Here is a 24,709-nt window from a genome sequence, read left to right as displayed (position 1 = left end):
GCAGGTCCGCGGGAAATAGGAATCAGCGTGTGGGAAACATTCCCTAGCACATCCGGCTAATAGACTAGTGCTTCCCGCTTACTGTTTAGCGTGTGGGGTCTATACTATAGCGCATAAAGTCCTTTCTTTAGCGCATATCCTCCACTAATTTTTTTCCTGTAGGTCTCAGTGCGGACAAAAAACAGAGTAACACATCTGAAAAGTAATTTAGCGCTTCGTGTCTGTCAGATAGCGCATCTAGTTAACAATCTAGTGCTTAAAGCCCATCATCCAATGCATAAAATTCATCTTTTAGCGCATCAAATCAGTACTTTTCCTGCAGGTCTCAACACGAGAGAAAAATAGAGCAGCACTTCCAACGCACAGAGTAGCGCATCAGGCTAACAGTCTAGCGCTTCCTGCTTACTGTTTAGCACGTGGGGTCTATCCTATAGTGCGTAAAGTCCTTTCTGTAGTGCATTTCAGACAGAAAGCAAAAATTCAAAATTGTAACCAAACTAAAATTTAGACTTGTAGAAGTCCGCCGAAATCCAGATTTTCTAACTAGTTGATTAAAATTTTGCAGGACTCTAACAATTTTTTTGCAGGTGGAGTGAGAAATTTGCTTTTATCGATTTCTTTTGTTGACCACCAAGATCAAAAATTTTGCTTTGTTGACCAATTATTTTTCATAGATCAAATCATCATTGCCTTAAAAGGATAAAATAAACACCATGTTTTCATGGAGCAACATCTCCATATAGATTTTAGCAAATCATTGAATTGAAAGGCTAAAAAGAACCAACTTGATTGCTTTGTCTCGAAAGTGGAAGGAATATGCTCTCCCCTTAACTGGGTGATCAAAAATCCAGACCACTCTTACAGCTTTATGTACTTTAAGCATTTACATCCTTTAGCAGGCCTGCCTTCTCGAGGAGTTGGAATCAACTCTTAAAGCCGTTTATGGCTGGTGTGAAGAGAATGACCTAAGTGGGGAACGGCTTTAACCCCAAGAATTCTAACCCACTATAATCAAATGTGGAAAGTGACGAAAGTTCTTTTTAACAGTTGCGCGCAACGATTAGCCTTCCCCTAGTATCCTTGCGATACGTAAAACCTTTGTTCTAAAGGTTGGGAAGCCTCCTGAGGAAGTTTATCACTGATGGCCGAATGGGAAGCCTGATTACAAACCGTAGAAATAGAAGCTTTGAACCGAGTCAGTAACCAGACATTTATAACATCATAGTGCAAGGGTGGGGAAGAATCCACCCCCAAGATTACTCACCATATATCTCCCAAGATAACTACTCAACTATGAAGCGATTCACTTTGGGTTAATTTCTGACAAAAGGCAAAAAAATGGGCACCCTCTAGGGGGTGACACAGTTGTTTGAGCTGATGGAGTATTGAGACTAGTGGGCTATGATGTTATTTATGACCCTTGACTAAAGAGTCTTTTTGACGTGTATTTATTCATATCAAAACCTGTTAAAACATTGGGGATTTGAACACATCCTCGCAGAACATACACTCTTTGTTAGATTAGGCAAAATGGTTGTACTTTTTGTGCCATGTTTGCATTTACTACTTTAGAAAATCATCCATCGAACTTGAAAATTTCACAACAAAAGTTCAAAATTTGAAAAAACTCAAACAAAGAAAAAATCAAGGCAGGTTAACGCATAAGAGCAACTTCTTAGCACTTAAGGTACTTATATTAGCGCATCCAAACATTCAGTTAGCGCGCCGGTTCCAAACAACGACGTTTTATCCCAGGTCAAATCAGTGTTGAAACATTTAGTGCATCAAAAAAATATTCTAGCGCGTGGAAGCAACAACTTAGCGCGTGGAATCCAAACATTAGCACATAAAGTTCAACTGTTAGTGCGTGACAGGCCCAGAATAGTGCATATCTTTTTCAAATAGCCAGAAAAGAATTTCAAATAGTCAAAACTTTAACACGTGTCTAGGGGCAGCCTAGCACATGTGGTTATTATTTTAGCTTATAGAGGCATTTCAGTAGTGCATGTAGTCTCTGTTCTAGCGCGTGGTCCAAAACATAAAAACAAAGGGCAAAACCGGGAGGAATTTTAAAATTTTCAAAAACATTTTTAGAAACCTTCTCCATCAAACATCATTTTTCATCAAACGAAAGTAGCAAAAACAAACCGTAAGACTATTTCTTGAGCTAATTTGTGTCAAAACAAAAGTTGTAAAATCCTAAATGAATCGCGTGATAAAAGATGTCTCTCTTATCATAATCTGAAAACCTCATCATTAGTATCAACAGAATCCTTTACCATCTTACAGATTTTATTTCACAAACACCACTTGTTTAAAATCTTCAAATTGTCAAATCAAGTCTCCATATTGGGAGTCTTTTATCCATATCATTTGACGCACTTTGTCGTGAAGGGGCATCTAAACCTTCACTTTGATAAAGTAAGATTTGAAATTTTCAAACAAGATCGACCAAATCCAAACCAATCAAAGGAAACCATTGATTACTCATGCATGACTAATCCTCATATTCTGAGAAGAAAGAACCTTTATCGTAACATCACATTGAAGAAATAACAACCTAGTTTTTCCAAATTCATCAAGAGAAACAAGTTAATATACATCAATCGTCAACTATTCAAATCTCATTGGGTATTCCTACATCACATCAAACGTTATATCCAAAACAAATCCAATGAATTTGACAAGGAACCCTTGAAAACAAGAGCCTACTGTCAAAAGTCTGCTTTTAATCAAACCATAAACCACAGCAGAAAAATATATCCAACATTCTTACCCGACGACTGTATCACTTATAACATATCTTGACTAGAACCAACCACCCCTAAGCAACATATCAACGAGGCTTTTGTCCCTTTTATCACTGAAAGTTTCTACTAAAATGCCTGTTACTCGCTCTCAAAGAAACAAACAAAGCGAGACACCTGCTAAGTCTAGTATGAATCGAAGATTGTCAAATCTTTTTGAAGTTCCACCCTTAGAAGAACCTGAAATTACTGAAGCACTTCTTCAAGAATGTCAGGAAAACCCCTAATTCCAAAATCTTGTAGAAAAGCTTAGGGAAAGTGACAAAGAAAAATATCTGCTCATGCTTACAAGTAAAGGCGTTAAACTTCCCGAAGATTTAGACCCAAACATCTTTAAAAATGGATCTCGACAATATGCATATCAAGAACAATAGAGAGAAGAAGAAACTCGTAACTTTGAACAACACATACCTGAGCAACGCATTCCAGAACAACGCATACCAGAAATGCGTGTACCCGAACTAGAAACACCAGAGCAAAATATACCATTTACCACACCTTTTCAGCTGAGAACAAATACAAGGGAAGAACTTTTCCCTTGACAAGAAAGTATACCTTTAGCTGCCCTTACTCAACAAATGCAAATGTTACAAAGACAAATACAGGATATGCAACAAGGGACAACAGTGCGGTACTCTTTAAACAAAATATGTCCTTATCCATTTGACAGAAGATTGAACATGGTACCTTTTCCTCCCAACTCAGACGTTCCCAAATTTGATAAATATGATGGGAAAAGTGATCCCCGAGATCATGTTCAAGAATTTTGCACAATGAGCCTTGAATTTTCTCATGATGACACCTATTTGATGAGGTTATTCCCCAGAAGCTTGGGAGGGCAAACCATGGAATGGTTATCCAAAATTACACCACCTGTCAGATCATTTGATGAATTGGTTAACAAATTCATAACCCAATATTCCTATAACATCCAACATGCCATAACAATGCTAGATGTTTGCAACACCAAACAAAAGAACAATGAAACATTCATGGTATTCCTTCAGTACTGGCGACGTTTCGTCTCCAGATATCCTCGAGATATTCCCGAAAAGGAGAAAATGGAAATCTTCATCAATAACTTGAATAGTGAAATGAGTTACAGACTAAAACTTCAATGCATACCATCTTTCGCTAAATTAATTGAAAATGACATTCAAGTAGAGGAAGCATGTGTCAAAAAGGGAATGCTCAAATTCTACAAGGAAGGAACCAACTCATCAAACTACAATAACCAGAACAACACCAACCTTGACAAATCTCGATTTTGGACTCGAAATAAAAATGAAGGCACCAATGAAACACATGATCCCAAATCTAAACAACCAGTGCTTGCATTATCTGGAAATCCTCAAAGCATGAAAAATCCTAAAAATGCTAATCCAAATGCTAACACATATGCACCAAACACCGATCAAGGACAACTCAACACAAACAACACCAATGGTACTCAAAACAAAAACATGAATCTAGGACCTAGCAACAATTCGCACAACAACACAAACAATTTCCAAAAGCGTATCTTCACACCACTAGGGCAATCACTAGAATCAGCATTCAGAGAACTACTGGCACACAAGATTCTTTTCTTGCCTCCAATCAGCAACTATGAACCTCAAATCAAACCACCTTGGTGGAATGATTCACACTATTGTGATTATCATCGTAACAAGGGTCATCAAACAAACGATTGCATGAGGTTAAAACACGTGGTACAAGATATGATTGATCGAGGTGACTTAACAATAGATGGTCTCAAAACAAATGGTGATCATGGAGCCTTTAAAAATCCTCTTCCAAATTACAAAGATGGAGCTTCAACCTCAAACGATACACGCAGAGCCCGTATCAACCATATCTACAACAACACCATAAATCACATATCAGCTGAAGATCATCAAGTAAATGTCATCACCATCAGAGATCAGCATGATCATGAATCTATCAATGTAACAACCCGAACTCAAAAATTTGTCTTGAAAGGACATACTACACCTACAACTACCACACCAAAAATCCAATATGACTTGGTTAGCCAACTACATAAAACTCCAACACAGATATCTATACTAGAATTGTTGAAACTATCATCAAAGCACAAAGACATATTAGAACAAGTGCTATTGGAAACCAATGTACCTCAAAATTTGGATACAGACAGATTTCAAGCCATGGCCACCCATATGACTGGACCTCATAACCTCACCTTCTCAGAACATGATGATGCTTCCTTGATCCATCCGCATAATACTCCTCTCCATATCGAAGTCATTGTTTGCAAACACCGAGTAAAAAGAGTCCTAATAGATGGAGGAGCCGACCTTAATATATGTACTTTAAAGCTTATGCGTGCATTATGCTTCTTAGAAGAATCTATTGATCCCTGTAAGAAGATTACCATAAAGGCATATGATGATGAGGAAAGGTCCTCTAAAGGAACTGTGATATTACCTATTCAAGTGGGACCAATACAAAAGGATACTATATGTCAAGTCTTGGACATAGACCTTACCTACAATATTTTATTAGGGCAACCCTGGATACATGAGATGCAAGCAGTACCTTCCACATATCACCAGTGTGTAAAATTTCCTTATGACAGACAAGAAGTCTCCATATCTGCTGATCACAATCCATTTCAACATTGCAATGCAATGGGGGTAGCCCAGGATAGTTTGGTTCCTCATAATAGAGAAAAGCAGTGATCTTCAACATCAGATCAACAAACATCAAAATCCAACTCCTTATGGGGAGACTTCAAACAGAAAATGCAAATCAAAGACCAAGGTATAGGAGAATACTCTTTGGAGCCCTCATGTTTAGCCAAATTGCCAACATCACCTAGATCTCATGGATTGCCTACTACATCGACACATCTGGTCACTCAGCCCATCACCAAATTTGATGGTACCTTCATCCAATTGGGCACTTTGGCACATGAATCAGAAGATAAGGATATTCTTAGCTGGTTATACAAAGATGAGAAAGAAGATAATAGAGCAGCTACCTTGGATATTGTTCTACCTACACACCTATATGGAAAAGGATACTTAATCATGCAGCAAATGGGATGTGACGGTAAAGGACCTATTGGGAAACGCAAGGAAGGAGTCACTGAACCTATAAATCTTTCTTCACAACCCAATAGAAATAAAGCAGGAGTGGGTTGTGAGCTCACTTTCCTACTAAAAAGGCCACCCCACCTAGCTATAAAACCTCAATGGAAAGTAAAGACGAAGTACAAAGAAGAATCCTGGCAGAAAGCACTCTTTGAATCAGCAGAAACAATCTGCAAGGCACGGGAACGTCAAGATCAGAAGTTACATCAGGAAAAGCTTCTAAAACACAAAAAGGCCATATCTGTAGTAGTAGCTCATATTCAAACACTAATATCTCAAGAAACAATAAAATCATCTCTAGATACCATTATTCCTCCCCGAGGAAGCACAGTCTATGAACAAATACAGAAAATCGAAGATGGATCTGACACAGAATCAACAAAAATGATCAAAATGGTATCTATCATCAAAGATTTGTTTTCACCATACAACATACCAGTTTACAGCACTGATAGAATCTGGGATGATGCCTCGGAAACTGATTCCAATGAATATGAATGGGGTACCTGCTCCAATGCTACTATAGATATCCCTAATGATACTGATTCTATATCTCTTTCCCAAGAAGAACATAACGCAAGAGATAGACCTCTTGAATTTGGACCGCAGAATATCTATGACACCGAGGAAAGTGAACAAAAACATTATGAACAAGTCTATGTGGAAGATAATACCATCGAAGACCTCGATGAAATCCTGGACTTCTTTAAAACTAAGAACACTCATGATGAAAACTTTGTCCTCACACTCACAGTAGCCAAACTTGATCCACCTAACGATTCCTTACCACTTGTCTTTCCTGACCTTGTCGACTGGGATGAACCTGAAATCCATGTGTAGACACCTAAAAATGGTCAACGCTTGCGGGATCATACTTTAACATTTGCGCATTGCCTCATTTTAGGTTTTTGCGTCGCATTAACATTTCTCCTATGTCACGCACTTGGTTTTTATCATTTGCGAGCATCAAATCCTTCTTCTGCATTCTTCATTTATCTCACTCTCGAATTTGGTCTTGTCGACAACAATCTCTAGTCATGATTTTAATCGATCTTATCTTATTGCATCAATGTGCATGCTCATTTTTCATTATTTTGGAAATTGTCAATCCTAATTAGGGTTTTGTCCTCCTGTCAATCTTGCGATAGATTTGTCATCGATCGTTGTCCTCTTATCAATCTTGTCATCTGGCGATCGATTTATCATCAATCCTTATCATTTTCAATCTTGTCGTTTAACGATCGATTTGTCATTGGTCGTTGTCATGTTCGATCTTGTCATTTTGCGATCGATTTGTCATCAATCGTGGTCATTTTCAATATTGTCATTTTGCAATCTATTTTGTCATCAATCATCGTTCTTTTCAATTATGTCAATTTGGATCAATTAGTCATTGTTCCTCGTCAATTGGTGCATTTTATCAATCAAATCATTTATCACATTGGTCCTTTGTTAATCAGAATCATGATTGAGTCAATTATCTTTCATCAAGGCCTAATTCATCTTCTAAGGTTTCATGATTTAATCATTTAACCTTGTTTGTCATTTCCCCTTCTAGGATTAATAAATTATTTATTTATCCTAAGTCTTCTTGTCACAATTAAATGTTCATTTAATTGGCTAATTATTCCTCTTTTTGTGAATTAATTAATAAATGATAAATTATTAATTAATTTACCTAATTTCCTAGTCTTTCATCAATTTTCCCTCTTTGTGAATTAATTAATAAATGAAAAAGTATTAATTAATTCACTAATTCCTAAATTTCCTCATTTCTCAATTTTCTAATTTCCTAATTTTTATCAATTTCTTAATTTCCTATTTTTCTTAATTCCTCTTTTTCTATTTTTCTAATTTTCTAAATTCTTAATTTCAATTTCCTCATATTTCTCTCCTAAATTCATGGGAATGACATAGCAATTTGTCATAAATTGTCATAAATCTTTGCATAGCAATTTGTCATAAATTGTCATAAATCCTTGCATAGCAATTTGTCATACACTTGTCATAATTTTGCTATTCTTGATTTGAATTTCCATTTGAATCACTATCATGCTAATTTGATCATTTCTCCAATTTATCTATAAATTCGATGAATTTCTTCAATCAAATCCCGAATCAGATTATTGAATTTCTAATCAATCACGCTTCAAGTACTTTTGAGCAATTTTCTTACCTACTTGCTTTCAATCATGTATGTGCACTTGTAGGTGAGATCCACAACCAAACTATTTGAAGAGGAAAGAAGAACAATGGAGCCGCATGAAGGAAGCATTCAGATCTGCATATGGTTTGCATAGTATTTACTTTTGAATGTTTTATCTTTATGTCTCTATTGGATGTAATTAGGATATATCATTACGTTTAAGCTTTCATGATTGAGCTAATGATTAGTTTTTGATATGTTTTGTGATGATTTCCTATTTCCTATGCTACATTAATTGGTGAACCTGATGTGAACACTAACCATCTAACCCCTTTACTATGTTTTTGAGTGCTTTTGAGTTGATTTGCAGGTCAAAAAACCCAAAAATAGGGCAGTGCGGGGCTTTCTAGAGACTTTTGCGCTTGTGTGAGACAACCTGTGCCTGTGTCAAGCAACTTGCGCCTGTGTTGAAGACATTCTGCGCCTGTGTCATGACTTCTGCGCCTGTGTAAAGTCCAGAACAGAGTTTAAAATGTAGTGTTTTAATTGAAATTTGTTTTGTTTTTGCATTTTGTTTTCTGTGTTTTGGTTTTTGGTACTAATTATCTGTGCAGCATCTTGGCATACGTATGGAAAAAACAAAAAATGAAACTACTAACATGTGTTATGCAAAATCGATAGTCAAAGAATAAACACCTCAAACTTCTACCTTGGGTTTTTGCAGGTTGCCTTGGAGAAACAACTAAACTTGGTGTTTGTAATTAATTTTTAGGCACCTAGTGGTTTTCTAAATAGGTTGGAATGAACATGTTTTTGCTTTGATTGTTGAGCTTGACATTGGAGTAGGAGAGTATGCTCTCATCCTTCTTAGGGTGATCAGAAATCCAGATCTTCGATACCATGCTCGTGTCTTTGATTGTGTGTCTCCTTTAGAGGGCTTGCCTTCCCGACCACTTTGTTGTTGCAAGAAAGTGATAATCATGAGAAGGGAATGACCCAAAGTGAGTACGGCTAGAATACCTTGGCATTCTATCTCACTATAAAAAAATACCTAATGAGCAAAAGCTTTGAAGAAAGGGTTACGTGGGAATTGTAGTTACTTGGGAAGTGATGACCCTTGAACTCTTTCTCATATCAACATCTAAGTAGGGCCTCTTGGTCTAAATCATGCTTGTGCGACTACATTTTTTTGGTATCTTGATGGGCTTAATGTCTCAATCACACTTGTGTGACATCAAGGAGTAACACTTAACAGAAATCCTAACTAAACACCTTGTTTTTAGAGGCCAAAAAACCCTTCTAGTTGCTTGAGAAGGACAAGTTCGGATACTTGGAAGAGATACTAAGTTCGCCATGGGGAGATTTCCATGGGGACTGATGCTTGGCTGTCCTGAGAAGTGAGTGCCGTGGAGGGGAGCCCGTGGGGTCAAGCATCTATGTATTCTCCTTGAATCCCATAATGAGTCTACCTCTCAAGTACCTAATGTCCTTGCCGACCATAAGAAATTTGTGAATGAGCATGATTATCTTGAGTCCAAGTTGAAATATCTTGTATTCTTTGCTTGTCAAAAGTTGAATTGTATCTCATTTCAAGAACAAGACTAAATTGATCACAAGACGACAAGAACAAGATAACCATTAAAGGCTTCAAACCTTCAACCACTTAAATCCTCAAAGTCTTTGATAACCATTAAAGGCTTCAAACCTTCAACCACTTAATTCCCCAAAGTCTTCAATAACCATTAATGGTTAACTCAAACCCTCTTACATGGTTAAATCATTTGTTTTAACTCAACCTTTATCCAACCCAAGGGTCTCATCAAGCATTTAATGCTTTGACCATGATTATCTCTTAATCATTTGCACAAAGGTTTATCCTTGGATTAACTCTTAATCCATTAGGTAAGCCTAATTTAGGCTAGACCCTTACCTTCTAGATAACCATAACATCTTCTTAGGCATTTAATGCCTCCAACCCCTTCTCTCAACCCAACCCTATGTTGACACTTGTCACCATTTCATTGGTGCAAATTACAAACATGGATCCCCAGCTTTCAAACTAAACCCTTGATTGAATCTTTCAATCTTGGCCATCCATTGCCCTATTTTTTGCTATAAATAGAGCTTTCATTCCTCCATTTTGAATCATCCAGGTTTGTAGTATCACACTTATGCTCAAATACATTCAAGCTTTCATATATCATTTTTATGCTCATCATTTAGCCTCTCTTTTAACTAGAAATTAGTCTAAATATGCATGTTTAGAATACTTTCTTTATCATTTAGCTCAATCATATACTAAATATATCATGTTAGGATAGTATTCATACTAATCTTTTCATCTTATAGCTAGTTTATTGCATTTCTAGAATCATGCATAGCTTAGGATGCATCTCATACTAAAATCCATCAAAGCATCCCTCGTTCTTGCATTTTCCATCCCTAAACCATTTTGCTCAGTGATCTGAGAGAAAAAACATTGGTTTGAGGGACATTGTAAGATAGAGAACCATGGGACCCACCTTGGGAAGCTGAGTTATACTTCATAACTCCATAGCTTGCACCAAGAAGCCCTGTGTGTGTGAGCAAGGCTCCATAGAGCTCCGTTTTTCATATATTGAGTTCTATTGACTCACTTTTCCCACATACAAGAGGCATGCAAAATGGGTGGACTATCTTCAAAGTTTTGATTTTGTGTTGAAGAGTAAGAGTGGGAAAACAAATAAAGTTGTTCATGCATTGAGTAGAATAAGTCCCTTGTTACATGAGATTCAGGCTAACAATTTCAGATTTGATAGTTTGAAGGATTTATACGTGGATGATGCATATGAGGCTTGTAGTAGTCCTATCAATAGAGATAAAGGACCATAGATAAATTTATGCTACAGGAAGACTTGTTATTCAAAGGTAATAAATTGTGCATACTTAGAGACTCAATGAGAGATAATCTCTTGAAGGAGAAGCATTATGGTAGCCTAGAAGGATGTTTTGTACAAGATTAAACCTATATACAACTAAGTACACACTATTATTGGACAAGGATATAGTATAAATAAGTATGTGGAGAGATGTGGAGTTTATCAACATGCAAAAGGAAGGAGTCAAAATATAGTTTGTATCAACCATTACCAATTCCATTAAGACCATGGGATTCTGTAAGTATGGATTTTGTGATGGGTTTGCATAGGACTCAAAGAGGCAAAGGTTCTATATTTTTAGTTGTTGATAGATTCTAAAAAATGATCCATTTCATTCATTGTAAGAGGACTTGTGATGCCACTAATATTTCTAATTTGTTTTTCAAAGATGTAGTGAGATTACATGGTATTCCAAGAAGCATAATATCTGATAGAGACACTAAGTTTGTAAGGAAATTTTGGAGAACTCTTTGGAATAATTTGGGTACACATCTAAGTTTTACTACCCTATGATTCCCAAATGGATGGCCAAATTGAAGTTGTGGATAGAATTCTTGGTGATATGTTAAAATGTCTTGTTGGAATACACCTAGAAATTGGGATATGGCTTTAGAACAGGCTTAGTTTTCTTATAATGATTATCAAAATAGGAGTACAGGTTTTAGCCTATTTTATGTTATTTATGGCATGCATCCAAGGGGTATCTTCAAACTCACAAATATTGTTGATATGGAAAGAAGAAGTGCAAATGGAGAAGGCTTTTCCAAAGTCATTTTTTACCTTCATGAAGAGGTTAAGAGGAACATTGAAGGAATCAATTAGAAATATAAAAAGTGTGTTGATAAGAAGTGAAGATAAGTTCATTTTTTAGGAGGGAGATATTTTTTTGTCTCACCTTAGGAAAGAAATATTTCTTATGGGTGAACACACAAAATTGAAAATGAAAAAAAAATGGTCCTTGCAAAATCCTCTGGAATTTTTTTGCTAATGCATGTGAGATTGCCCTTCCTTTAGGCATGGGTCTTTCAAATATTTTTAATGTTGTAGATTTGTATCCTTACAAAGGAGTTTAAGAGGAAGGTATAGAAAAGTTATAATTGCATTCCAATGAGGATCATCAAGTGGTTAAAGTATCTCCATTGGAAATTGAATGCATTCTAGAGAAACAACTATTGAAGAAGACCCACTGGAGAGAGTACTTCAAGTATCTAGTGAAGTGGAGGAATCATCCTTTGGAGGATGCTTCTTGGTTAACTAAACCTGAGATCTCAGCATTAGGTCATTTTGTTGAAGACCTCATGAGTAGGAGATCATGAATCTATTTGTTCTAGGGGGAGACTGATGTAGGAGCATTGACAATTTTTTATTTATTTTTTGTGTTTTCCTTGTTTAGGTTTGGGTGTTTGCATGAAGATGCTTGAAGTTTTTCTCATTTCTTACCCTTCTCTACTCTTACCATGTTCTTTTCTTTCAATCAACATGTTATAGTCATAAGTTGACATTTTATACCTTTTATTCCAGTTATTTCATTTGTTACATTTGACTAATCTCTTATTAGTGTTAGGCCCATGTTTCAACAACAATTATAGAAACTAGGGAACGATGGAAAAGAAATGGAACAAATCAGAGAATGAGGGTTAGGACAAATAGAAGATAAAAATCAAAGGAAAGAGAGAGGCTTTTGGAATTGGCAGAAAAGAGTTCAAAGTTGCCAGTAAAGATGGCCTCTAAAACCTTTGCAAATTGGGAAAATATTTCGTGACAATACACATTCCATTGGGTGAAATTTTTTACTAGGGAAGCTATTAAGATTGAAACTATTAATTTGTAGCCACTACACCTCTTGTTGTAAGAAATAAAATAATCCATTGAAAGAAAATAGTTTTGGTTTGTTGATTAAATTCATGCATCAACTAAACATATTTTATCTCAGTTCTTTTGCTTCCTAGAGATTCTGTCATTTAAGTGTTTATTGTGTTTTTTTACTTTTCTCTTCCTATCACTCTGTAGATACTTATTGTTTTAATTTTTTACCATCCCAAACTTATTGCTATCACTTAATGTTATTATATATATATATAATTTATTATAACATTATAGTTCTGGTTTGTTGATCAAATTCATGCATCAACTAAGCATATTTTATGTTAGTTTGGCTTCCTAGAGATTTTGTCATTTGAGTGTTTATTGTGTTTTTTTACTTTTCTCTTCCTGTCACTCTCTAGATACTTATTATTTTATTTTTTACCATCTGAAACTTATTTCTATCACTTAATGTTATAATCAATTATGTGTGTGTGTGTGTGTGTGTGTGTGTGTGTGTGTGTGTGTGTGTGTGTGTATTTATATGTTGTCATTGATGTCAATCGGTATGGGATGTCTACCGGTATGAGTGATGTATATGCAACACTGTCAAGGAGGAGTACAAGGCAGAATGAGATATCTTTGATATCTCAGTGTGTTGCTGAACACCGATAAGGTAAGACAAAGATTATTGGAGCACAAGTTAGTGTCTAGATTGTGTGAATGAGGAGAGAAGGTTACCAGTGTATTATATCACTAGTAAGGAAAGGATGTCCACCAGTAATAAGATATCTTTGATATATCGGTGTGTTTCTGAACACCGGTAAGGTAAGATAGAGATTACTGGAACACAAGTTAGTGTCTGGCTTTTGTGAATGAGCAGAGAAGGTTACCGATGTAGTATATCACTAGTAAGGAAAGGACGTCCACCATTACATGATGTGTTGACATAAGGAAGTTAGATCAACCAAGTGAGCGGCTGACAACTGACAAGATGATGCCCAGGGTACAAGCAGGATGGGCAAGGTGCTTTAGTGGTTTCTTAGTGATGAAGAAGCGGTATGCTACCAAAATCACCTCAACATAGGAGGAGAAGGATGAACAGGTCATTAGGATACCGTGAGGATGTAGATCAGTAGGACCCCCACTCCCATCAGTTGAAGATGCAGTCACCATATGAAGAGATGACTAACAATGAGTGTGCTAACACCAAATCCTTTGATGAGAAAAAGGAAGGCCTTAAGTGCATGCAATTAGGATTACACGCTAATCAAAAGAGAAGGCATGATTTAGATGTCAGTATACATGAAGAGTGATGTGTTTCTCACCTTGATAAAATGGTTGTGATATGGTCAGAGTTGATCAAGGAGAAGACAAGGTTGAATTGATTCAGTCAGAAGAGAATGGGCTAACTGAAGAAGGAGTTAGTTGAACGTTGATGACATGATGTCATCAGGAGGGGTTTACTAGTATGAATATTCACCAGTAATATGAATAAGGTAAAGATGCAGATGACTCCTCATCTATTAATGTAGTACATAAGGTAGGTTAGCAAGTGTGCTGACTGATTGAGCTATCCACTAAAAGAGAAGTTGAGTGCAAGGTGGATGACAGACTGGCTTGAGGGTTTAACCGACAGGGTTAGTAAATTGACAAAGAAGAGGAACTGATAAAGTGTTTGGTCGGTGACCCTATCTAAACTGACATGATGATCCAAGCTAGAATTTGGTTGACATGGATGCCACATGGAGTCAAGGTGGTGAATCTACATGCAACGATAGGAGGAATGTACACTGACAAGGTAGCTGCTAAGTTGGTCAACATTAATGATAGATCCCAAAAGTCACAGGACATGTTGCAGGGTTATTGCAGGGGTTTGAGGCTTGAGGTTTGGAGGACAACTATGAGCTAACTAAGAGTGATTGAGGAGATCGAGGTGGATGAAGGAAACAACAAAACCAAATCTTGGTGATTGACCAAGAGACCAGCTGATAGAGTAAAACGAATATCGCCAGAGATGGAAGGCGTGATCTGGAAGGCATGTTAATGGCAGGGTTCTATAGCTGGCAGTTTGAAAGATTAGATCAGATAGGATCTGATTGGATTTGGTTTACCTGGAGGAAGGTGAGGAAACCCTCATTGCCTAAAATTTTAATTATCTTTTGACAGAAAACCTAGGCTATAAATATGCAAGAAAAAGATAGGGTTGTTTTTGGTGCTACTGTTGAAGAGAAGGATATTGTGCTGCTGTGAAGTGTATTACTTCTACATGTGAGAGAAAATAAGCCAAGTGCTCAACGAGCATTTCAGAAGAGAGTGATAGTGAGGGTGAACCAGGTTGAAGTGTTTAATCGGTAGCAGAGCATAACCGATAGTGGTTACACCGGCAGAGAAGAAGTGAAGAGAGTTGCAGAGAAGGCAAACAGAGAATTGACAGAGTATAGTATCGGTAAAGTGCAGAGAGTGAGGAGGAGATCTAGCAAAGAAGAAAAAGAGGATAGGTGTACTGGTAGAGTTTACTGGCAACAAGGTTGTAGTTGAGAGCAGTAGAGGAGTGAGTCAGTGTAGCAGAAAAGGTATCTCATCGGCAGAGTAAGTGTCATGCCCAAACTTTTGGGCAAAAACGGAACAATAAATTTTATTTTTAAAAAAAATAAATAAATACATTAAACAGTCTACATTTAAAATGGAATAAATAAGTTGTGTATTAACTAAAGGTTAACTTTGGGTTAAATAGAATGGTTTACTAAGTTGATTTAATTCAACTCTGTCATTACAGCGTTAATCTAGAGTAGACTAATTATTCCCAAAAAGGGTTGTCACAACTTAATTAATTAATTAAACTAAATTAGTTAATTTTATCTAATTAAAATTTCTCCAATAAATAAATCAAGAGATATTAATTATCTCAATAGTATTAAAATACTCAAGACTGAATAAAAATAATGTTAACTTATATTTAAATAATTAATTGAGCAAACGCAAATATGCTTTTAAATTAAACTAATAGAGTTATCCCAAATCAAATATAATATTAGACTAATTAATCTATTTTATATTAAAGTCAAATTTAAATCCCCTTAGATATTTAAATCTCAACTATTAAATATTTGGCCAACAATGACCTCATAAGTTAAATTTTTACATTATACATTTAATAAATTCCATTAATATATTCCCCAAAAGAAATTTAACCCAAAGATCCATATTTAATTAAATATGAAAACTAACTATATAAAATTCTCATTAATAAACCTTGTTAATAAAATTTTAATCAATTATGAGAATAATATTGCTATATAAAAATTAATCCCCAATTTCAATTATAATCCCTAAAATGTCTATATTAAGAACTAATTTTACCCTAGTCAATATTGACTATAGATAAATGGGAGGGAAATTATTTTTCAATTTTTAAAAGAATCCCCCCTCCTTTCATTTTATTATTATTTTATTACAAACCCTATCTAGGGTTGATTTATTTTTCTTAATACACTAATCCTATCTAGGGTTAGGGCTGCTTGTTTATCTCTTTCTCTTTTTTTTTTTTTTTTCTGTGTGTGTAGGTGAAAGAGGAGAACTAAGCCCAAGAGACCCATGAAGATGGCCGTGGGGGTTTGAATCGGTGGTGGCCGCTGTGAGTGGCCACCCACGGTGGCAGCCGAGGCCACCACTGGGGGTCGCGACCCACAGTGGCGTCATAGTGCCCCTATGGGACACGACCCACAGTGGCGGCCAAGACTACCCCTATGGGTCGCGACCTACAATGGCGGCACAGGCACCATGTGGGACATGACCCACAGTGGCAGTCGAGGTCGCCCCTGTGGGTCGTGGCCTACAGAGGGGCCCGAACTGCCTAATGGAAACACGCAGGGAGCTTTGGCTCCGAGGGTATGGGAGAATATTATTTTTTTTGCTATTAAATTTTTTTTTACATTTAAATATTTAAATATATATATATATATGTATATATATATATATGTGTATGTATATATATATATATGTATGTATATATATATATATTTATATATAAATATATATATGTATGCAGACATGTATATATATATATATATATATATACATGTCTGCATACATATATATATGTGTGTGTGAATTTTAAATATAAAGGCATTAAAACTTAACCCCTTTATAATATAAATATATGTGTATATATATTGGAGAATATATGTATGTATAAATTTATATTCTTAAATCAGGACCCTAGGAGTTAGTTTAACTCCCTAGAAACCCACCCAAAGTTTACCTATGAGTCAACCCTGAGTTGACCTTTCTAATGGATCCCTATCCAAGAATTTCTTGGGACCATACTAGGATAATTGGAAAATATGCATTGATAAGACAAATTTCTTCCAAAGAGACATGTCATTGTCAACTCATCCTACAACACATGTGTCAAGTGACACTACAAAAGGAATTACACATCACTAAATTACACATGGCAAATGTTCATTTTTTGGAATTTATAAATTAAACAATTTCCAAAGTAAACACACATCCAAGCATAACATTACAAATTAAAACACATTTACAAATGAGGTGTTGTCTCTCCAAATAGACAACCCTTGGCTTCACAAATGCACATAGGCCTAGGCTTGATTCTCTGAATAGTTTCCATGGTCACATGGAATAATTTTCCTGCACATCTCACTTGCACATTAGTTATTCCAAAAATCACATATAATGTTATAAAAAAGAATACAATCTAGACATTGCATGCAATTTCAATTATAAAAATCAAGTATCCAATTATCTGATAACATCCACATAAAATAATCTACTAAATGGCATCATCATCATATTCATGGAATTAAATCATTTATAGAGCATGCATCCATAATTTCAAGCATCAAAATAAAGTACTGCAAATCAAAGTAAATGACATAATCATATCAATGTTATCCAAACACTAGATCATATAAAATCTATGTTCATAATGCATCAAAATATAATATCAATAATAGGTCCAACATGAAAATAACTGAAATGCTATGATGGCTCAGGGTAGGGCCTCACTGTAAGATATTTGAAATGGTTGCAAGATTCACTTGTAACAAGACAACTACTTTTGTAATTGATGTTTTCATTAAGAGCACTAAGTTGTAGCTCGGTGTAGGGGTTATAGCTCCTTTGTGTTGTAGCCCATAAAGTCAGGGGTTGGTGCCCTAAAGTTAGGGTTGGTGTTCCTTGGGTTGGTGCCCTAAACTTTGTAACAATTTTCATTGTGAGGATAGATTGGAGCAGTAGTCTCCAACAACATTGCTCACCGAGGTTTTTCCCATCCTAGGTTTTCCTCATATATATTGGTGTTATGTGATGTTCCTTGTGTGATTTCTCTTGTGTAGGTCTCCCCATTAACCAATAATTCTATATTGAGTTAGATCTATTAACCGGTATGCTCACATAGGATAACTAAAGAGAAAAGTTTGAGAACCATTGATTCACTCCTCTCTCAGTGGTACATTGTGTCTAACAACTGGTATCGAAGCCTAGGTTCCTAGCTAGATGAGCTTTCTCTAGCTTGGGTAGATTCTGACCTAAGGACACAATGGTTGGTTTGGTGTCTATCCCTACTCATATTTTTGATGGATCAAACTATGTTATTTGGAGTTGCAAAATGGAAGTCTTCTTGTCCCCCCTAGGGTATGATGTATGTATGGCAGTTATTGATGGTCTCCCTAAGAATGCCAGTCCTCCCACTAGATCTAAAGAAGATAGAAGATGTGTGTGTAATGAAGAAGTCATGAAGGATATTTTCAGTGGACTAACCGGTGATGTCTCCTCACAGGTGGATAAGTGTAAATCAACAAAGAGTCTATGGGATAGACTGAAGAAGCTGTATGGAAATGAACCCTACATCACTGGGTCAATTTGTGAAAGTGAAAAGAGAAATGTTCAGACACCTGTACAGATGATAGAGGTAGATCATATTGTTGCAATAGAAATGGTGATGATGAGACACATCTCTTCATGGCCCATTAGACAGACATTGAGAATCACACATCAAAAAGGGATAATGTAGATAGATCCCACTGGTATGATGTGTTTGACAGTGACACTAAAAAGGAAGAAGAAGAAGGAGACAAGGTAAATAGATCTAGCTGGCAAGATCTATTTGGAAATAATGATGAAGAAGAAGAAGAAGAAGATACAGAAGTAGATCTTGAGTGTGATCTGGTAAGTGCTCTAGAAGAGCTTCAAGATGTTAGAAATGATTTTAAAAACTACAAAAGATCAGTTCATAAGGATTGCACCTAGTTGAGAACCTACCTTGAAATGTCAGACCAAAAGGTTGGTTTATTGACCACTCAAATAGAAGAGACAAAAGGATTGACTGATGATTTGAAATCAGTCCTGGACTCCGAGGAAAGAGAAATGGAGAATCTTAGAAATGAATACAAGTTGTTTAAGAATGCTACAATTGTTGAGAAAAACCGGTTGATCAAATGCCTTAAAGATTCAGAGGAATGTATCTCAAAGTTAAAGACTCGACAAAAAGACACCAAGGAATGTAGGTGCAAAGATCTAAAGGCTGAGCTAGAAAAAAATGATAAGGAGCATCAACAGATAATAATTGAAATGGAGTTCCTCAAGAAAGAAATTGAGAAATGTCAAGATGAGCTCAACGTGAGGATGAAAACTTGTGCTGCATGGATAAACAATGTAGATTTGAAGGGAAAAGGAAAGATGGGGGAAGATTATGTTACAGACAACATGAATAGGAAAAGACCGCCTACTGATAGAAGACAAAGAAATGTTGTTGCCACCAAATCAAGACATGCATGACAGAAGAAGAGATCAGATGGAAGATCTACAGAGAATGGACAACCATGGAGCCATTCCCAGAGAAGCAAAAATGCAGATGCCAAACCAGTAAGAACACCTCATGTTTGGCAAAATAACTTTGTAAGTAATGCCCCTCCTCTCTCTGGTTACTATTTTGGATGTAAAAGTTATGGCCATAGGGTAAAATAATGTAAAATGAGGTCTAGGAATAGACAAGGTGTTCTTCCTAGGCATAATAAATCAGATGGCTATAGATTTCATGGACATGAGAATAATGCATCTAGGGGTAGAAGCATGCATACCCCCTCTCTCGGTAAATGATGTATGTTATAAATGAAGTAGACCTAGCCAAAGAAGTTATGATTGCAGGAGAAAGAGATTGCAGTCCTACAACAACCAATGGAATAGTCACAATCAGCATGGAGGTAGTTATAGACCTACATGGAACAAGAGGAGTGGTCTTCTTACTCAAGTAAAGTATCCAAGGAGACCGGCAGATGGCTACAATGACATGATAAGAAGAAGAGAGAACTAGTACAATAGAAGGTTCCCATATCATTAAGTCAACATGGATGTTGTGTGCTACTACAGCACTACTTCTTGTCTTGGTGCTAAATCCGCAAGTATAAGGATCAATCAGCAGGAGAAAAAGAAACCTGCTCCCCATACTAAAAAGGGGGAGAGAAGCGAGATCAAGTAGACATGGAGGAAGAAGAAGGAAAATAGGACCATGGACTTGCATTGTGCATTTAATGCACAAGTGTTATCTCTTATGGCTTAAAGGAGATGTAGACTCAGGGGGAGTTACATATTGACCAGATCATCCCCCACTCAGTTGAATATGGATAAGGAGATGAACAAGTTGTTGTTGGTAAGAGGAATAAAATATGATGGTAGTATGTGTGTAGTTACCACCTCGACCACACATCGAAGATAGTTTACTACTACAAATGAAATGAATGGTAGCAAAGCAAAGTGTCTTGATAGAAACAAGAAACCAGTATGTGCAACATGTTACCGACATGAATGCTAACTGGTGCTTGTAGGTTATGTAAGACAATGAAGTTGGAGATCATTACAATAGTCCTAGTAGCATGAAATGTCAAGTTATGTCTCAGGTGGTGTTGATGAAGACCTGAATGACATATGTTGGCCCGGTTGTTGATCATGCAAACATGCATGTCTTTGAGATATCTGCAGTAGTAACATCGGATTGTGGGTAAGGTTTCCCACTATGGTTTTTCCTCTTACAAGATTTCCATGATAGAAGATGTAAATGTAAGACAGAGATTAGTGGAATACAAGTTAGTGTCTACACATACTATCTGCAGTAGTATCATAGAAAGATGCTATTTTGAGCATTACATCCTTATTGGATTTAACCATCTAATTGTCGTTCATGTGACTCCTATTTGTGTTTGAGTAGTAAGCTTTGGGCACTTGGCCTTTCTGCATGTGCAGATCCCATTTGTATACACATACTATCTGCAGTAGTATCATCGGATTGTGGGTAAGGTTTCCCACTGTGGTTTTTCCTCTTACAAGATTTCCATGATAGAAGATGTAAATGTAAGACAGAGATTAGTGGAATACTAGTAAGGTAAGACAGAGATTAGTGGAATACAAGTTAGTGTCTAGCTTGTGTGAATCAGGAGAGAAGGTTATCGATGCAGTATATCATTGGTAAGGAAAGGATGTACACCAGTAATGAGATATCTTTGATATCTTGGTATGTTGTTGAACACCGGTAAGGTAAGACAGAGATTACTAGAACACAAGTTAGTGTCTAGCTTGTGTGAATGAGGAGTGAAGGTCATCAGTGTAGTATATCACTGGTAAGAAAAGGATGTCCACCGGTACACGATGTGTTGAAATGTGGAAGTCAAATTAACCAAGTGATTGGTTGACAACTGACAAGAGGATGACCAAGGTACAAGCAGGATGGGCAAGGTGCTTGAGTGGTTTCTTAGTGATGAAGAGGCAATATGCTACCAAAATCACCTTGGCATAAGAGGATGAATAGGTCATCAAGATATTGTGAGAATGTAGATCAGCAGGATGTTAGATGCAATGATAGTCCCAAAGACACTGAGAAGGGGAGTGAATCATTGTCTAACCGATGGAGGGAATATTTGAACTTATTTATAACTTTATAACCCAAATTAATGTATCGGTAAACAAGTAATAATGCAGTAAAGAGAAATAACAGAGACAAAATTAATGCACACCATAACACAAGATATTTTGATGAGGAAAACCAGTAAGGGAAAAACCTCTGTGGGATTTGTGACCCACAATATTTACTCACTAGCCAATATGAATAAATATTACTTACAATAAGGGCCTGCACATGCAGGAAGGCCAACAGCCTAGAGCTCACTGCTCAAATGAAGGAGTCCCACTGACTACAATATGGATAATGAAATACAGATACAATATACTACTCAAAATAGCATCTGCAATGCTTGATTCAGTACTGGTTTAAGCTCAATAAAAAACCTTAACCAAAAACCTTGCCGGTGAATGATATTCTCTCACATAATCATAACCTATCTTGACTTCTACCTTATTACAAAATTTTCTATTTTCTATATCAAAATGACCTACAAGATCTCATACATATACGAGTCTTTAAAATACATCATGTCGGCTACAAATAATTAATTACATTACAATATAATTCGCATAAGCAAAAATTTATCTCATGTCAGCCTGGGTGCTGGTATGATTCATTGCCGATGTAAACTAGATGCTGGTGTGAATGAACTTTGTGTAGTTATCAATGCCAGTATGCGAAGTCTGTTGCCTGTAATCTTGTAGAATCTTGTTACTAGTTGGTTGCTATCAATGACAACATCAACCATTCTCATCTAAGTGTGTAATACCAACAATCTCCCCCTTTGGCATTGATGGCAACACTCATGAGAAAAAACAAAAACAAAAATTGCCAAAACTGAAAGTGCTCCCCCTAAGAAAATGATCTCCTCAGTAATCCTTTTTCTCTATCACTCCCCCTTTGACATCAATGACAAAGGTTGTCCCAAAAAGAATAAAAAATTCAAAAATTCTACCTAAAGAGTCTATAGCCCATTATGTACAATCTAAAATATATCTACTACAATCAGATTAAGTCCTTGCAAAAATTTAGAACTCTTAGAAATGATATCCTCATTTTTTCAGATCATGTCGGTAAGATGATGTATTTGTTCTTCCGGTGATCTTTCTCATGGAATAGTAGCCTTAGATAATCCATTCCAGTGTGTCAACAAATTATCCAATCTAGGACTAGGTTTGTTTTTTAACTCCCAGGATTTTAACCTTATTCGAGCTTTCTCCCTTTCAAGATTTTCAATTTTCTCCTCATACACTGCCATTTCTTGATCAAAAACTGAAGTGAGTTTAGAAGAGCCAATCAGGTTGTCTTCTATATTCATCTATTTCCTTCTATGTCTATTTAATTTGATTATCAATATCAGTAGTCAAAAGACGTGGCTTGCATTGATCTCTATACAGTTCCTTAAACTCCAAAATTGTTGAATTTAGTGTCGGTATCAAAGAATCTAGTTTTCCTATGCAATCCTCAATAATTTTGTTAAATAATTATGTATGTTCCTTATTTATCCTTTCCCTTATTGTGTCCTCATTAATCTTATCAATCGATTGAATATTGAATGAAATGAATTTAGACAATGTGTCTAACTTACCAATAGAACCTACAATATCATCTACCTTACATGTCAGTGCTATCTTTTACAAAATAGTTAAGGTGTCATCAATAACCTTAAATGCTAAAGCATTGCATTTAGTGATCTTTCTGATAGAATCCAATAAAACATATGTCACATTAGTAGGTCTAAAGTCCAAAGAAGACGTGTCGGGCTTTGTAATGATTTTTATTTTATCCTCAACTGCCATCACATTTTCTTCTATCTCTTTTCCTACCTTACAAGAATCCTCTGTCAGTTCAGATGTTATCTGTTCAAGTTCCTTCTCTACCAATTCTCCACTTTCTACTCAATTTCCTTTTCTTCAACATTCTCAGAAGATTGATCTATAATTACATTTATGTCCCAAGTGTCCACATTCATGGTAAATAGAATGTTTGACTCCTATTGTCCTTGATTTCAGCTTGGAACATCATGATAAGAAGTATTTCCTTGTGAGGAAATTTGCTTCTTAAGCGCCAACAACTCATTTGCTAGCGTTTGTATCATAGGATTAGCAAAACTAGTTGAAGGGAGAGATGCATCGACAGCTTGATTACTCCTAACCTTGTTAGGATCTCTCCTTATCTTGCCAGCAAGGATAAGATCATCGTCAACCGATATGGCCATTTGTTGAGCTACAGCCAAATCTATAGGATTGTTCCTTCACAAAAGGAAACTCACCTCTAGCAATTGGGCATTGATGAAAAAGCATTTCAAGTTTCCAGAAGTGGGTCTTGAAGCAACTGGAATACAATTATGTAACTTGTCAAATTTTTCTACAAACTCACGCATGGGTTCCTGAGGCTCTTTCTTCAACTAAGTTAATTGTGCCAATAAAGCATGATCATCTTTGGCAGACTTGAATCTCACCTCAAACAACATTCTAAGAGTTTCCCAATTTGTGATACAAGCATTAGTAAGATGATAGAACCAATCAATAGCAACTCCATGAAAAGTCTCAATGAATAATCTCACTAAAACATCTTCGTGCTCAACACCTGGGACTCCACATGCAATGTAGAAGGCAACAATGTGTTCATCCGGGTGCTGAGAACCATCCCCAAAACATTTGGGTAAATTTTTCCACATACCTTTGGGAAGTTCATGCAAAGGTGTCATCAAGTTCAGAGGACCAAAAGTAGTGCCCCAAGGGCCAGCAACGGCCATCCTTAATGGATTATAGGGTGGTATTATAAAATGATTTGCAAGTGGAACAACTGAAACTTGCAAACTTGACACCTCACTTGGTACGGGAGATTGTCGTGTAGATGGCGAAAAACTTCATGTTCACTGCAAGGGAGAAAGCATCTGTGGAGGTGTCACAAAGGGAAAATTAAATCATTGCAATACTTCAAAAGTAGGATCAACAATTTCTGCTAATCATTGCCCATGAGTGTAACTTCGA

Source organism: Cryptomeria japonica, chromosome 2 (genome assembly GCF_030272615.1).
Source record: "Cryptomeria japonica chromosome 2, Sugi_1.0, whole genome shotgun sequence".
Classification (NCBI taxonomy): Eukaryota; Viridiplantae; Streptophyta; class Pinopsida; order Cupressales; family Cupressaceae; genus Cryptomeria; species Cryptomeria japonica.
The sequence above is the reverse complement of the archived record's forward strand: the minus strand, read 5'-3'. Positions refer to the sequence as shown.